Source organism: Brienomyrus brachyistius, chromosome 3, assembly GCF_023856365.1.
Source record: "Brienomyrus brachyistius isolate T26 chromosome 3, BBRACH_0.4, whole genome shotgun sequence".
NCBI lineage: Eukaryota > Metazoa > Chordata > Actinopteri > Osteoglossiformes > Mormyridae > Brienomyrus > Brienomyrus brachyistius.
The window spans coordinates 20386428-20404103 of record NC_064535.1 but is presented as its reverse complement, the minus strand read 5'-3'; positions in this window follow the sequence as shown (position 1 = coordinate 20404103).

The following is a 17676-nucleotide window of genomic DNA, read 5'->3' as shown; positions in this document are numbered from 1 at the left end:
CGCAACATACTCCAAGATTTCAGGCCATGACTGGGAGCGGAGCAGCGATGTAATCTCCTGTTTATTATAGGTAGGCAGCGACCATCTAAACCTGCTCTGAAGTTGTGATGCAGAGGGCGTACAGATCTGGAGCAGAGCACCAGCTAACCTTCTGACTTTGGGAACATCTTGCAGGGATATTTTGCAGCAGCCTATGGATTCATGCCAGAATGTGAGAATAACAATTAGTGGCGGTTTCTGGGCCGTAAGACGCCTTTTCCACGCAGGCCCCAAGACAGACAGCTTGTCCAAGCATTGGAGAAGATTCCAGAAGCAGATTTTCCTGTCAGCACGAGCGCGGACCATCTCTGTGGTAACTGCTATTTTTCTTTTTTTTTTTTCTGCGGAGCAGCAGGTGAGATTTCAGCTTGGCAGATTTCATCATTAAACGTGGTCTCACAGGCAGCCGTGAGTCATGGAAGCAAGAGTCTTTGTTCCACCCCGGTCCGCTGAAACTCTTCTCTTTCTCTGATGGATCCTGCCTGCCCCCCTCCTAGCCTCAGGCGGTGTTTAAGGCCTTTGCCTCTACGGCTATATTCTGATCATTCAGGTGGGGAGGGGTTCTGTTCACCCCCAACTTCAGCATGTCCAAGGATATACTGCTTAATGTTCATTACATGGCATCAGATTTCTGTTGCTTGTCTTTTTCTTCCATGCAGGAGACCGCAGTATCCATCCAACCATTATTATTATTTCTTGTACCTATTTTGAACGCATAGAATTACATTGAAACTAATCTTAAAAACACTGATTCAAAGGGATAAAAATCTGAATCACTTACAGCTTAGAGGAAAAACAAGAGTCTTTATGTCAAAAAACATAACCAAGATTAGTTCAATTGTCAAGTCAGTTCACGGAGTTTAGAATATGAGGTTCTAGATTGTGTCAAGTGCTTAGTCTTTCTAACGGTACCCCACCCACCCCCCCCCCCCCCCCCATGCACCCCACAAATTCTCTACCCTGTTACCCATAATATCTTTTCTGCCCTGATTATAATGACATTATGCTGGTCATAAATGACGCAGCAGTTCACTGTCTGAGTCACTGCTTCAGTGCAGAGGAGTTATACCAGGGAGGACACACTGGAGGAAAGGTCAGGCGCGGGATATCAGAGGTCGCATTCCCGGGTGTTGATGAACAGTTTGTTGGAAGGCAGGAACAAAAACAAGGAATTTCAGAAATGAAAGCCAAACAAGCCAAAATCACCGAGCAGTGCATACCGAAGCCATGCCGGCCAGTCACTCCCCCAGCCCCTTTTGCACATTACTGGTCACACCTGAGCCAGATTGGGACATGGACAAACCCAGGTAGGGCCATATGGAGGGGGGAGGGGATCATTGTGAGCTGTCTGAAAGCCTAAAGATAGAACACAAGGCCAGGCCCTTTACAACAACAGCCACACGAGACACAGCGACTCTTATTTTCATACTTATCAGAAAAAACAACAGAGCGGCCGATGTGATAGCTGGGGAGGAACTGGACGTATATATAGAGCTTCATATTTATAGCAGTCCTGTCGAATGTCTCATTATGTGAGCAAGATGGAATAACCAACAGAAGATCTGTCTGCAGGCCATGAGTCAAAGAGACTATGATGTTTTTCAACTCTTTCTGGGATTTTTTAATGCAGCGGAGGTAGAATCTATCTACCTGTCTCTCTCTCTCTCAGATAAAATCTAATGGTGATGAACTCTTTCTGTCTCTATTGATATCTGATGGTGATGAACCTTGTCTGTCTGTTGAAATCTGATGGTGATGAACTCTGTCTGTCTGTTGAAATCTGATGGTGATGAACTCTGTTTGTCTGTTGAAATCTGATGGTAATGAATCCTGTCTGTCCCTATAGAAATCTGATGGTGATGAATCCTTTCTGTCCCTATAGAAATCTGATGGTGATGAATCCTGTCTGTCCCTATAGAAATCTGATGGTGATGAAACCTGACTGTCCCTGTAGAAATCTAATGGTGTTGTACCCACTCTGTCTGTATTGATGACTGATGGTGATGAACCCACTCTGTCTGTATTGATGTCTGATGGTGATGAAACCTGTTTGTCCCTATAGAAATCTAATGGTGATGGACCCGCTCTGTCTGTATTGATGTCTGATGGTGATGAAACCTGTCTGTCCCTATAGAAATCTGATGGTGATGGACCCGCTCTGTCTGTATTGATGTCTGATGGTGATGAAACCTGTTTGTCCCTATAGAAATCTGATGGTGATGGACCCGCTCTGTCTGTATTGATGTCTTATGGTGATGAAACCTGTCTGTCCCTATAGAAATCTGATGGTGATGGACCCGCTCTGTCTGTATTGATGTCTGATGATGATGAACCCAATTTCTCTCTCTCTCTGTGGATACTTTTTATATTAGGATAGTTATGCTGGTCCGATAATAAAATTCAATTTGTTCCGATCATGTATACAAGTACCCATGCCCTATCAAGGGCATAGATTTAGGTATAGAATTTTGTAGGTACCGTTTGTGTTGGGGCGGGGGGGGGGGGGGGGGAATCAGGACTGATTTGGTAACAATGTTGATACCAAACCTACTCCCTTGAATGAAAGGAAATATTTTATAGCTAATCCACTGGGTTCATCCCACAGATTAAGGACATGCTGTTCAGGTTACATTACAATAAATTTCCCTTTGGGTCCATCCGTAGGACTTTTCACTATGTTATCTATACTCCCATATAGACTCCAGGCCATTGATTGGGATGTTATTTTGGTAAACAGATATGAAATGGATGAATGGATCGTATGGATCTGCAGGTGGGTGGATAAACAAACAGGGCTGCTCAGCTGCACAGTGAAGCTTTCACACGGACACTGCGCTGCTCCCGTGCTCCCCATTCCTCCCCTTCTATCCCTCCTGATGGTGGGTAGGTATGTGTACACCAGGTGAGGCACTTGGCAGTACAGATGGATTTCCATCTGGTGACTAGATTCCGTGGCTGAAGGATACACCTCGCAACTTTCCCCGAATATTCAGAGAAAACCTGCACGGTTCAAGTGAGGAACCCAGCATACAGCACATGGAAAGCCACCTTTCCTGTACATACAGCTTCACCTGCTCTTTATGGAAGCACAGTAATGGCTCCTTCATCATATCAGTGTATTTCAATTTTGCAGCTTATAGCCTAAAGTGTTACTATATTTACAATTTCATAAATGCCAATGTGACATAAGGGCAGGGAAGTTTCTCATAAGCACTCAAAGGTCACGGATCCGGGGTGATGAAGAAGCAGCGAACGAACGATTTCTATGGCTAATTCCTGAGCGACTGCGTTTTGAAAGGCCGTGACCTCTCATGTTACCTAACAGGTTACCAAGTTTGAATTTTTTAGTTATATAGCCTTCCAACATAGGTGACTGAAAAAACCATTTTAATGAAAATAAATAAAGAAATTGCCTTTGTTTATGCAGAATTTAGAATATAGATTTTTCACGTGATACCCGAATATCTATACATTGTAAACATCAGACTACTTGCTAGATATATGATAAAATCAGTCGATACCTTTAACGTAAATATAGAGGAAAATGGTGGTTATACAGTACGGAGTATAGATTTAGATACTACATACTGCGTATTTTTAAAGAAAAAATCAGTGTATTACATTCGCACTGATTGTTAGCATTAGTGGGAAACCACATAATATTTGATCCAAGAAATTCTGGAAAGAAATGCCTAAAACAAGAAAATAAAAGGTATTGGATATGGTACTACAAAGAGTGGTAGTTATGACAGCAGCCTGCGGCTCCCTTGATCTTCCATGGAACATTATGCTAAGCTACAACTACGCATTCTCAAAGAGATCGGCCGTGGTTCATTATCTAGGGAGCCCAGTGGGCTGAGGGACAGCATTTACCCGCCTAATGGTCATTAACATTTATGAGGTGTGCATGTTCTTGGCGACTGTCCACACAACTGAGTGGGGCGGTCGTTGGTCAACCTTTTGGGAGACACATGGATTCCAGTTTCCTTGGCGATATATGCAAGCCCACCCAGGAACCTTCACCTTAGATAGCCTGTGAAACAAGTAGCCAAAACTTTAGGTTTTGTAAATAAGAAGAGATTATTCAGGAGGGTCAAACCAGGAAATGGTAACCAGGACAAGGTTAATGTGAGAAAATCAGGGCTAGGGAAGCACCTCACATTTGTCAGAACCAAAGGGCAGTAACCGAAGATGGGGCTAGGGGCCGAGCCGAGAGAAGACTCAGAAAAGACTCAGATCTCTAACTGAGTAAGAAGAGGAATATTACGCAGACTGAAAGCCCAGTGCCCCACCCAGGCTGTTTATGTTGCTGGCAGAGCTCATTAACTGGCTGAACTTCAGGTGAGGTCGCAGATCACATCCATAATGACACCCTGCAGACTTGCATCCCCCTGTACAACTGCAGGAGACATAGCGAAAATGTAGCCGGGTTTGCGAAACTTTTGATCATAATATTTAACTCTTTAAGAGGAATCTTCCACTTGACTTAATAATGTTGATTTAACCCCTAGTCTCCTCAAAGCTGCCATTTCCTGATGCGCTTGATGAGTGATTTAGCTGATACTATGTATCAGTTACCTATGTGGCTCGCTGGTGCCAATTGCTTTTTTTTGTAAGATCCTGTGGAGGTAGGAGAACCACTATGAGCTGAGAAGACGGTAAACGATTGCAGGTAAATAATGGCTTGTTCCGATGCTCCAGGGTTCGACAGTTTGGAACAGTCGCCTGTGGCAACTCCCTGGAACTTCCAGAAAACTGCTAAAAGCAGCAAGCCACAAGGATCGAAAAATACCACAGTGCACACCTCCACATACATGTTTTTAATAAAGGATGGAGCACTCCCAGATTTTATTTAGAAATGCAGTCTCACAGTGCTATTCAATCTATCCATGGGATTTGTTCTTAAAAATTACTGTATGCAAATTTGTGTTTAGTTTTGGATTCTCCACTGTTCTGTGAATATATTTCTGTCAGTGCTGCAGGAAGTGAGTAGAGGAGGCATAAATCCCTTAGTGTAGGGGGGCGGGGCAATTTTTTATTTTTTTTGCATTGTTTGAATGGTAATAATGTACCGATTAATTCATTGTTTTACGTGAAAATGAAAATGGAAATCCATGCCTCTAATGACATGCTTTGGTGCCCTCTGTGGTCTCCAGGTCCCCAAGTGTGGGGGGGAGTGGACTATAGACGTCACGGCCAAGTGTCGGACGTCCTTCCCACCTCCCCTGACAGATGGAATTACCTCTCAACAAACCATCAAGGAACAGGTTCTGTCAGGCCCGGAGCTTGGCGTGACTGCTGATGCCTCTCACAAACCATGACTTCTCCCGCAAAAGCTTTATTTCTTATGAGTGTAGGTGGAGACGGACAGCTCGACGTCAATCTGAAGAGCCGGCTGTCCCTGAGAGACCCAGCTGCCCTAAATGATATCAAAAGGTCATTGTTTCCCTGCGAATGCACTAGGAGACAGAGTTACATACGTCCCTCTGCAAGGATTCTTTCTTTAAAAATCTACTGTATCCCATCTTGTGAAAGGCTTTCGTCCAGGATGCGCAATGAAAAGAAGTAATTCAATCATCGCCGTGAAGCCGTGAGTCGACCTGGTACAGCATGTGTGACAGTCATTGTGAAAGAGTGTGTGCGTGTGTGTGTTGGGGGGGGGGGGCATTGGGTCTTAGATTCCTTGGCTGGCTTGTAATGATTTTCTGCCGTGAGCTTTGACTAGATATCGCTTGAAGGCAACAAACCTCGAGGCAGAAAGGACTCCTCAAGCAGAGAGCAAGAGCGGGATCTGCACTGGCGAGGAAAGACTTCTGTGTCTACAGTCTTCACTGTTTTCCACACTGTTCCACAGCTAGATGACATATCAGATGGTGTGTCTCTTTGCCAGGTCTTGTGGTAAATGAATGGCATATTAACAGTTATAAATGAATGGGAACAGGCCATTGTGTTAACATAGATTTTTATACCCTGAATTAAAGGGTGTATTATGGTGTATTATTAAGGTGTATTATTTTCTAGCACCTGTATTTTGTGGCAGTGATTTGAGGTTGCTGCAAACACACAGCTGCAGACACACGTAGGCACTCATGCACCGCAGGGCCTCCAGTGCAGTCGATGAGGTCTTCGGCAAAGACGCAGATGGGAGGATTTAAGATGCCATCCCCTCACCACCTCTTTTCACCATCCTGCATCCTGGTTGTCGCCTGTAGAGGGTACTGCAAACGGTAACGGCCGAGAGCTCAGAATGCCCCTTGTGGGCATGCAGGCACACTAATGTGGCTGATAAGCCTGTACGACAGAAGCCGGTGCCCACACAGGGGGTGGAATTATGGATCAGCCAGGCGATGGGGGGGGGGGGGGTGTGGCCTCGATCCGCCTGGGGTGGCATCAGAACGGGGATGTCGCCCTGGAACGTCGCGCCAAAAAGAGCAGCCTTCCGAGGAGAGGCGCGACAGCCGGGAGAGCGAGTCGAATCCTATTTGGTCGTGCCCGCCTACGCGTGTCTCTGACATGTCACTGGAACCTTTGATTGGCAGGTTTATTCATAGCTCCTGTCTGAGAAGGAGCACAATTTGCCCTTTTTTCATGCTGGAGAACAATATAAACATAGACAATGAGAGAGTAAAAAAAAACAGCCGGAAATGCTGGGTAATTTTTGGCAGAGCATTTTAATTAGGCGCCACAAAAGGCTTGTAATCCTATCAGTGGCAGCCTTAAGATTCATCTCCTATTAATTTTTCAGCTTGATACTGTAGTTCAGAAAAAAGGTATAGGGGTGTATGTGTGTGTGTGGGGGGGGAGCAAATTCATCCCTTCACATGCCTTCTTATGGGACAAAAATACATTAAATTTCCGAAGGAAAATACTTGAAAGGGTCCTCGTGAAATATTGATCTGTTTTAATACCTCAGTACAAAGAGCCAGTGCCTAAACAAACCAGTAAGGCGGTTCTGTTTCCAGGTTACGCATCTCTGCCTCCCTGATCATCCTCCGTAATTCAATGGGAGAGACTGAGCATTTAACCAAAAGAAAAACATGTGACAAATAGGCACTCATCCTTCTTTTTATTCCAATGAGCGTGGCCGAAATCACTGAGGTGATGCGCTTTATCGCTGAGGGACAGACTGTTCTGGACTGCATGTGAAATATATGGCAAAAAATTAAACACACATTAATAATGACTCGCATAAATAAAAGGGAGAGCTCAAATCAAATGCCGTGGGGCCACTTTTTTTCTAAGCTATAAAGACTGTGCTACCAAGACTAGGCCTTTATGTTTGAATAAGAAGACCAGGCTGTTCTTACATCATGTACTTGGTCAGTGGGAGGTTTAAACACAGAGACTAGGCTCAGGTTGCTGTGGCGATGTTAATGGCACAGGTGGGTAGTTATACTTGGGGGCGAATCGGGGCACGGAGATACACAAGTAGGAGGCCAGAAGCCCCCACCTGATCCAAGCTGCCTTTCCTGTCTACTAATGGAGGTTTTGACTGGTTCCTGTTCCCCAAACAGACATTATTACATCTGTTTACGGGGCCTGGATCCCATCATAATTAGACAGGAGCTTAATAAAGGGACCTCAAGTGGGAGAGCGAGTGGAACAAGCAGAAGGGCGACTCCTGCATCAATAGTCAGGGGGCGATATGCTCTCCTGTTGTTTTCAGATGGGATCAACGGGCATGTTTGCTTTGATCGTTGTGAGCACATCAGTCCATTGGACCCCACAGGGATTTGCTGGTCATGTCTGTGCCCGCGTGTGTGATTGTATGTGCAGGGCATGCTTGCTGATCATAGACAGCCCCCCTCCCAACAGGACTCGCGCTCAGTCACGTTCCTGTGATCCAGGTCCATCTCAGGTGGCCTCGAGGCTCTGTTTATTAGCGCTGTGTCGCCATGGCGATACAGCGAGCTCACCCGCATGGTTATCGCTGCTCCGAAGCAGTGACTGGGGGGGATGGCACGTCTAACACGGGCATCAGAGGCCCGACAAAGGTCAGAGAAAATGAGAGATGCCTGACTAGGTTTGCACAGTCTAATTAGCCCGCTCCTCTTGTCTACCCCTTATGGGGGGGAATGAGCCTGGAGGACCTGCTGGCCCAGATCTGAAAAAGGGTGAGATCGATGCAATAGGAGGCGATGGATCAAAATGGCTTCAGTGCCTGAGTGATTGGCAACGAAGATGCCAACACAGAGGAGGACCAAGAGCATGCTGATGATCTTCATGATGATGGAGGAGACAATGGCACCATCACGGCTATTATTGATTATTAATGGCAGCAACATTGATGAGAGCAATGAAGGCGATTAGTGTCGATGGTCACAGTGACAGTCAGTAAATGATGATGGTGAACAATGCCCCCCCACCCCCACTTCTCCAGGGATAATGTGTGGGAGTCACAGTCAAACTCATGTATCAAAATCGGGGCTTATTAACTAACCATTTTATTAACTTATAACTAACTTCTTGTGATGTTTTCACCCGTGAACTGACATCGATGGGTGAGTGAATGTCTTTGAAAAACAGATACAACTGATTTACCTGTAGAATAAAATGAAAGAGAACAAATAACTCTCTAATCTCTTTAAATACCAATAGCATCTTCCAAACTTTATCCACCATCGTTTCCCAGTCTACTGTAGACCAGAATACAACTCGTATCCATTGTAGAACTGAAACAATCCCACTCTAAATGCTGTACATTTCTCATGGAGATGAAAGATGTTCTGTGGAACCACCTGATTACAAAAAGCTGGAGTCAGAAGAGACTCATTGATCCTGTTAGTGATCGGGAGGGGGCTATGCAGACAGCACGGGCATCTCGAGAGGTGTGCTTCGTGGGGCCACATGGGACTGTCATATCCGATTGTCACGGATCACGCCCTCTACAGGACAACTCCATATAAACCGGATTCTCCCCCACCCCAGGGTGAAAGGACTAAAGGGAGCAGGCAAGGTATCTTTGCCAGGCTGGGATTTCCTGAATGTTAATTCCCTTGTTTTCCCCCCCTCCTTGCCCTAATCCGCCCACTCAGCCAAACTGTGGCGTGCAACACAATCGAATTCTCCCCGTCTCCCTCATACAGGATCTGTGCCAGAAACATGTCCAGTGGTCCGAATAGCTTGGTTCCTGGCATGATGGTGTCCGGGCCGAAGTCATGTACCCCACAGCGGCTCCTCTACGCCGAACACACAGCGCAGCATCCAGGCAAGAACCAGTCCCATCAGGACTCCTTTTGATGGGTGGCCGTGATGGATGTGAGGTTTAAAAAGTTCAAATTAATAAGCCTGAGAGTTAATAAGTCCCGTAACTATGGCAATGTGGAAGTCACGCTGGCAGAACGTAGCCATAATTAGTGTCGCTGAATAAAGCAGTGGATGCATTATGTGGGAGCGTGTGGATTGTATTTTAAATCCATTCACTCACTTTCCTCACCTCAGCTGCTGAATGCGCATGGACCCATGCAGAGGCAGCACGTTCAAATGCACGCCTTCCCATCCTCTGCAACGCAACATGTCATTTCTCCACTATGGGATTGCAGTCCTGCGGGAGAAGACTATCCCTGGACAGGAAGTGCGCTGAGGTATTAGCGCAGTAAAATAATGAGGTATTTACGGTGCGGTAAATACATTCTATTGTATTTATTATATGGTGGGAAGACATCAAATTCAACTTCTGAAAAAATTAATAAGGAATAAGGACAAATACAGGATTTTTAGGTGGTTTGCAGCACAAGTAGCACAAGGCTCTAATTCTAGCAGAGTGCACATGAGTCAGGAAAGGTATAGGTGTGATATTCCTGGAGTTTTACGTGTGGATGTTCTGTAGGAACCTGGGCTTCCGTCGCTCAGAAGCTCACGGCCTCGCCAGTGAAAAATTGTATTTTTTCCAACAGAATTGGTTTATTCCAGCTAAAACTGGTTTTATTCACATGTAATGGCTAAAGCTGGTACATCCTTCCTGAGAGAGTCCTGCTGTACAGCTGCTTCTGGACCAGAAATGAGCTTTTCTTTGGTAAATGCTGAAGAGACCAAAGTTCTCTTATACAATATGGAGTTTAAGGCCTCTTTTAGCCCGAGGATGAGGCATGTAAGAGGAAGCAACAGGTCACTGGAATTTTGCTCTGCATGCTAATGCTAACCCAGAAGATGATAACTCTGAGGGGAGTTTATCCGAGGCCTGGGAACACAGACATTCTGGGGCCAGCATGCTAACGCTAACCCAGTGGCCGATAACCCTGAGGGGAGTTTATAAGAGGCCTGGGAACACAGACATTCTGGGGCCAGCATGCTAACGCTAACCCAGTGGCCGATAACCCTGAGGGGAGTTTATAAGAGGCCTAGGAACACAGGCATTCTGGGCCAGCATGCTAACGCTAACCCAGTGGCCAATAACCCTGAGGGGAGTTTATAAGAGGCTGGGAACACAGGCATTCAGGGGCCAACATGCTAACGCTAACCCAGTGGCCGATAACCTTGAGGGGAGTTTATCCGAAGCCTGGGAATACAGGCATTCTGGGGCAAGCATGCTAACGCTAAGCCAGCAGGCGATAACCCACAGGGGAGTTTATCCGAGGCCTGGGAACACAGGCATTCAGTAGCCAGCATGCTAAAGCTAACCCAATGGCGCTAAGCTGTGTCAAGGCGCATGAGTATTCAGGGGCCAGTACTCTTCATCCAAAGTCAAGAGTGAGTGAGTTGTAGATGTATGGATGTCTCCCTGCCTCTCTCAATCACTCGCTCTCTGTCACTCTCAGGCACATTCAGAGTCGCGGGCGCCATGCGCCTGCCATGCAGACCTGACCACAGGAGAATGGAGTAACACATTTGCTCTGTCAGCACGACACGGAGATGGTTTGGGTTGGTGTGTGTGTGTATCTATCTATCTGTGTGTTTCTGGGGGGGGGGGGGTTAGCTGATGCTGTTCCCTCTAATACCTACATCCCAGGACTCCCCGGGGGGAGAGTATGGGTGCGGAAATAATATGGGTTTGGGGGGGGATGCAGGAAGCCGACTGCTGGGGAGTTCGCTGTGAATTTCTCCTCTATCGATTACTCTGTCCACCATGTAATTAGGCTTCACCATGAGAACAAGGGCTTCTTTTTCTGGGGGGAGGCTTGTGGGGGGGGGGGGGGTTATGACTTAGGTGGAATGGAGCCAGCGGCTATGTGCTGCCAATAAGAGGACAAAGGAAAATATGGAGGGTACTTCCCAAGCAGGAAGAGTGCAGGGCACAGGGAGCAAACCTAGGAAGAGAGGGACAAGATGGTCTGACGGCTGGGGTGGGGTGAAGGCTCCCTAGAAATGTCACTTCAGCTGTCTGATGCGCTACCTCAGTCTGAGAGCCGGCACATCGCAGTGAGTAATTAGTTTGTAATTACCCACGGACAGCAGAGAGATTCGCTGTGTGACTGTCTCCGAGTAGGTGTAGTAACAGCTGCCCCCCCCAGGGCATGGTTCATAAAGGGGTGGCCGTGCATGTGGCTAAGCCCGGTAGCGTGAAGCACTGTTGCCCACGCTCGCACTGTCGCGGCACAAACAGCGCCTCCCTTTGTCTGCCGCCTGCCTCCCCTCTTCCTCCCAGCACCTCGCTCTCTTTCCCAGATGGACATCGATTTCACAGTGACTCAACGCCTTTCGGCCTCGTGCCTTGTCTGGGCCATGAACAACCATTACGTGCTACTGTCATTGCGGGATGCCCTACCCCGACTCCCCGTGCCCCCTTCCCACAGGAACTAGGAGGAACGAGGGACATTGTGAGCAGCTGCTCCGGATGGTGGTACCTGCATCGCATCAGCGTAACAGCGTGGAGATCCGTCTTTCTACTCCCTGCTCCCCTCTGTGACATGTTCTTTAATTTGATTGATAAATGACTTTGTTTTCTCTCTGCATTTATTATAAAGTCAGCATCAGGGTTGCTATTCTCTGCACCCTTAAAACATCCCGAGCCGATATCCTGCTGAAGGGCCACTCTCCCTCGGGGATTCATAGACCCACGGCGAAGCCTCTGCTCACGATCTGCATATGCAAACAGACTCTGCGCTTCTCGAAAACCCTTGTGACTTTGGGAAGGAATCTGGGCTATCAGCGTGACATCAGTGCCCGGCGCCCATCGCGAGATGGAGGATTTTGCACGGCTGCCTTGGTAATGAGCAGCGAGCAGATGCATTTCCTGAAGTTCCCCCCTTCTGTCTCAGCAACGTTTCAGCAAGACACCCCCCTCCCCCCCCCCCCCCCCCCCGAACCCATCCCCAATGATTTCAAAGAGGGTGATTTGTACTCCTTCCCAATACAGGTGGGGCAACTTGGCACCATTCAAAATGGGCAGCTAAACCGGAATGCCAAGCGGAATACTATCAGAAAACAGGACTGGAGGGCGACGTCCTGTAACACTGCAAGAGATGAACGCTGTTTTGTTCCATCTCTTCCTCTGGTATTCATCCCACCATCTGCTCCCACTTTGGCCCCCCATGGATGGAACCCGGTGAAAATTCAATGAGTCTTTTAAAATGTACCAGACCATCGCACCCCCTCTGACAGCAGAGCCAGGCTCGCCTACAAAGAGAGAATTCGATATCTGCTAGGGATGAAAAGTTTCTTTCAACCTGGATACTAGACCAGGTCATAATCCTACAGGAATACTCCTACAAGAACAGGACAAAACAAGCCAGCCGCAGCCACTAAATGACAGTACTTGTCTAAATGACGGATATTTTTTGTAGAAGAGGTAATGGCTATTGGATCCATCCACCCTTTCACTCTAGAGGCTCTTTGGATGCCAGTTCAGGAGGCAACTGCCATAAATCATAGGACCTTTGGATCTTTAGAAACCTCAACCAATATGGCCGTCAGTATTCGAAACCATAGTAACGTTGCACAACAGATAATACAAAAGTGCCTTTTGGCAATCTGCAAATAGGGGCATATCTACTTAAGGTGATCGGAAGAGCTCTTAAAAGCTGCTTATTATGTTTGTTCCTCCTTTAAGCCTCTTTAGATAGCAGGGCACACCTGAGCCAAACTGAAACAAGGAGCTCCATCCCAGGGGACAGCCAGCCTGGGAGGGGGGGGGAGGGGCACAGGCAGGGAGTATGCCTGAGAGTCCGCCCCCCCCCACTTCAGTTAATGCAACGGATGCAGGTGCACGTGCTCCGGGGAATGTCTGATGCTGGCAGCTTTCGGGAAACGCTTTATCCTCCAGTTCCTTCCATTTGTCTCTCCTCTCCCAATTGTGGTTCATTGTTTCTGTGCCCTGGAGCTTATCCCAGGAATGCTCAAGCCCGGAAGAAGGCGACGGATGGGATGGCAACACGTTTATGGAAAACAGAGGGAAGTCTGAAGCAAGAAACTCTCCAAAACGCCATTGCTACCAATATAAAGACGCGGGAGGGGGCTCATGTAAACGGCACAGACATAGGGGCGAGGGCAAACTCTGACCTGAAGCCATGGCAGGATGACAGGAGGTGCGATGCGCTGTAGGTAGGAGCATTCCCGTTGTGTTTATTATCTCTCGGTTTAATGAGCTAAGGCGGTATGCAGGCAGTATTGTAAGCGCTAAGCCATCGTCAAGGGCAACGCACCTCCCACGTCCGACAAAGCAAGTCAGCCAGATTCCAGTCAGGTGCAGCTTGGCGGCGGATCGGTGTGAGCTGTCCACGCTGGTCGTGACACGTTCTTCACAAGTGCGAGCGGTGTTCACGGGGGGGGTTTAAAATGGCTCCTCCGCCGTCAGGATGGACGACTCGTTCAGTCCATTTCCGAACACTCACTCCTGAATTACTGCCAGAATACAAAGATGTTGCCTTTGGATTTGCTGAAAAAGAGGAGTGAATGTTCCTCCCTTTTTTAAATAAAGTGATGTCAAGGCCACAAAAAAAAGAGAATTCAAGAAAGAGTGGGAAAGGAAGAGAGAGACACGACTGTCATCCTTTAGGGAAATGGAATTTTTTGCTTAACTGAACAAAAGTTTAATCAGCTTGTGGGCTGGCAGTAGGATTTGGGAAAGTGCTGAACTCGGCATGGTCTGGGGATTGACAGAGACAGACGGGGATCCAGGCGAGAGCCTCTGCCGGCATGGAGATGTGCGGCCTGGGCAGGAGGGAGTCCTGGCGCAGAACAGAATGGCAAGGCGGACGTCTGCCTTCTGAAGCCAGTGAGGTACAGGAGAATGATCTCCCACCTTCTTCATATGCTCCCTGGGATCCAGGGGGAAAGAGCGCTAAAACTGAGAGTTGCCTCGGACAGCCATTACACCGGCCAAACGTGTAGATCTGTGCAGAGGCGAGGAGAGCAGCGAAAAATCTGCCGCTACTTTCTCATCATGCAGCTGTCATCCCAGGTAGCCTAAGGCAAAGGAACCTCCTGACCAGGGTGCCTTACCTTAGAGAGTGCAAATGGGAAAGTTGCTTAGCAAACTGAGAACATGTGAACACACACACACACACACACACACACACACACACACACACACACAGTCTTGTAATTATATCTTTGTGGGGACTCACTCTCTTTTCATTTCTATGGGCAAAATACAAGACTTTTGGCATTTTAACTCTTTTTATTGCATTCACAGATTTTTATAATGTTATCCCAATGTCCCCAATAGTAAAGAAATTTCAGGTTTTGCCAGACTTTGGGGAGATTTTGGTCCCCAAATGTGATCCATGCAACCCCCTCCCACCCCACATACACGCACGGGGCAGGATTTGAACCCTGGGCCATGGAGGTATGAGGATAGGATGTCTGGTCTGTTTCCTGAAAAATGTTCTGGTAGATTCCTCACCCATAATCCTTAGAGACCCAATAAACAATTTTTTTTTTTTTTGCGTGACCTTCAAAAAAATTCAGTGCCTCATGGGGTTACGTGCTCACCACATAAGGCCTGTCAGTTTTTTTTGTTTAATGGGGGGGGATAATGATTGACGGAAACCTTGAAATGCCTTTTGGAGTCTTAGGCGGGGGTTAGGAGGACACTGATATGGATGGGATGGGAGCAACCGGAACCTGTGTCATGTGACCGACACTCCAGGCAGCACTGTCACCCTGTCAGACTGAATATTCCATGAATGCAAAAAAGCCACATATAACATAAAGCTATGTGATAAATTTCACCAAGCATTTCTGATGAAGTTAACTGGGTTTTATTCACATATTGAATAAAAATAGCCTTTAAGGTATGGAAGTATAAGGGGAACTCTCTTTTGATGAGGAAAATACCATCTCCAAAAATTTCACGGTGAGACAAACCTTTTACTTTGCTGTCACGGAAGATGAAATCTTCTTAAATAAAATATCAATAATCCATCCATCCATCCATCCCTTCATCTTCCATAACCGCTTATCCTGTATAGGGCTGCAGTGAGCTTGGGCACTTCCTAGGAGGGGATGGCAGGGGAATGAGGCATGGGGGGTTCTCAATACCAAGATTGTACTTGTGGTCTTAGCAAGACCAATCTTGCTAACTTTCCTTCCAAGAAAGAACTTAGGGTGCAATGAATCATGGGATTGGTCTCCTTTGGCCAGGACTGATAAATCCTTGATATCTGGGACGGGGCAAGAACAACATCTGGGGATTTTCGCTCATATGGATCTTCTGTACTGCTGTTCTTGAATATTGTAACTGGTATTTGGCAACGGAAGATGACATAAAACGGGTTCCCGAGAACGCAAGTACAGTCAAATGTGCATATTGAGAAACACCTAGAGACGACAGTTTTTCAAACCGCATGTTTTTGGATACGACGGAACCTAGATTAGCAGGAGGAAAGCCGCAACATGCAAACTGCACCCTGAGCCAGCGGCCAAAACATTAATAATGAAATGAATAAATGTTTTTAGATCAGAGTGACTTCAATCCCTTTTCATGAGAATGTCTACACGGTTTATCACCAGCATGTATACAAATCGCTCATTTTTGTGAGCCCACGGAAGGAACATGCCCACCCCCCACGGCGTGCAGGGTAGGATGTTTCTTATGCAAAATCAGGCTGCACAGATGCGATGGCATGAATGCAGTGAACCCCGTGCATGGAGGAGTGTCTGCCAGCTGGAAGGATGGAAGACCCTTTCCCAGCTTCTCCAGGTAAGCCGTTCTTCCTAGCGTAGGTCCCACAAGCCGGAAGGCACCCCCTGATGGGGGCCCATTGGCTCCCAACCCTCATTATGGCCGGGGTGCCCATTGCCTTAAATACAATTTTGAATACGACATACGCGCCGATCTGAAATCGTGCTTCTGGACATAAAGACTGAAAGCAAAACAGCTTCTGTGTCGTTAATTATCTTTGTCACAAAAGCCATGTGTCTTTCCCGGGGGGGGGTCTCACAAAGATATTCCCTGCATCACGTGTCAGAAAATACACATGCAGGCCCAAAATGACAGTGGGGGATAAAGGGGTTACTTTGAAAGTCTATTCTTGGCATGCAGCTCTACGTTCAGGCAATAGCGAATAAGGTTAGCAGCCTGTGATATAATCCTCCTTCCCCCCGATAAAAGGAGCCCGGCAGTCATATTGTCAGTGGGGTGCTTTAATCACGACCCGCCACTGACACCCCCACGGCAGGCTGCATGCTGCCAGAGGCTCTGTGGATGAACTGCGGCACTTTCCAAGTCCCCTAACAAGCTCGAGCCACACCGGACTCTCTCCTCTTTAGCCTGACACGTAGAGCCTGGCTAGGAATTACAAAATCATGACAATGGAATTGTGGGTATGGATTGTGAACGGCACATGCCCCACCCCCAAAACCCGCCCAGAGCCATTGCTGGGTGACACATTAAGATGGATCCCAATGTAAGGTGAGGATGGGAGAGTCCGTGAGCTGCTGCAGTGTGTGCCGCGATCGCTGAGAGGCTCATAGAATTGCATCCTAAACCGGCAATTCCCCGACATCTGCAAGCTCCCACCGCGAGGGTTTCCAACTCATTCCCGACACCGAGTGTGAACGTCAGACAGGGTCTTCGGTTCATTCGCAACATCCATCCGCCTCCTGGAAACGACATCCAGAGGAACACCTTGGACAAACATCTGCTCCAGGACGACAGCATTAATCGCTGATCCAATTAGCGAGGGAGTTTTATCTCCAGCTCTAGCGGAAGTGTCAATAATGAAGAAGAGTTATCTACAGGAAGTGTCTGGTTGTCTGTACCCTGCCCCGTGCGTTTCACAGCACGCCTGTCATTGCATGCTGAATATGTATGGGCTGGAACTAGATCATTCCAGGTCCACGTCCAGGCTCATTTTCATTTGTGTCCGTTATCGTCATTCCCACTTACTTTTCTTAGGAATTTATTACGTCTTTTCCTCACGATTTTAGTTTGATTATTTTTGACTGTCATCATCGATCACATGGGCGAAAAAGACACATGTCACTTGGAATGGAAGGCTGTTTTCGATTTCAATTTGATCCATCCGCTTCCTCCCGCTCGTACCCCGGACAGGTGGGTGGGCTCAGCTCATATCTCTGTCATAACCGGAGAGCTGATGTCAAGTTAAATATCTCTCTTATCTTTAAAGCTGACGCAGCAATGCCGATGGGGCTCATCTTGTGAAACAAAAGATACTTCTGTTTAAAGTGCTTTAAGCTGTAGGCGGTGGAGAAATGTAGCTTATGCCAGATGATTTGACATCATCATCTTCATGC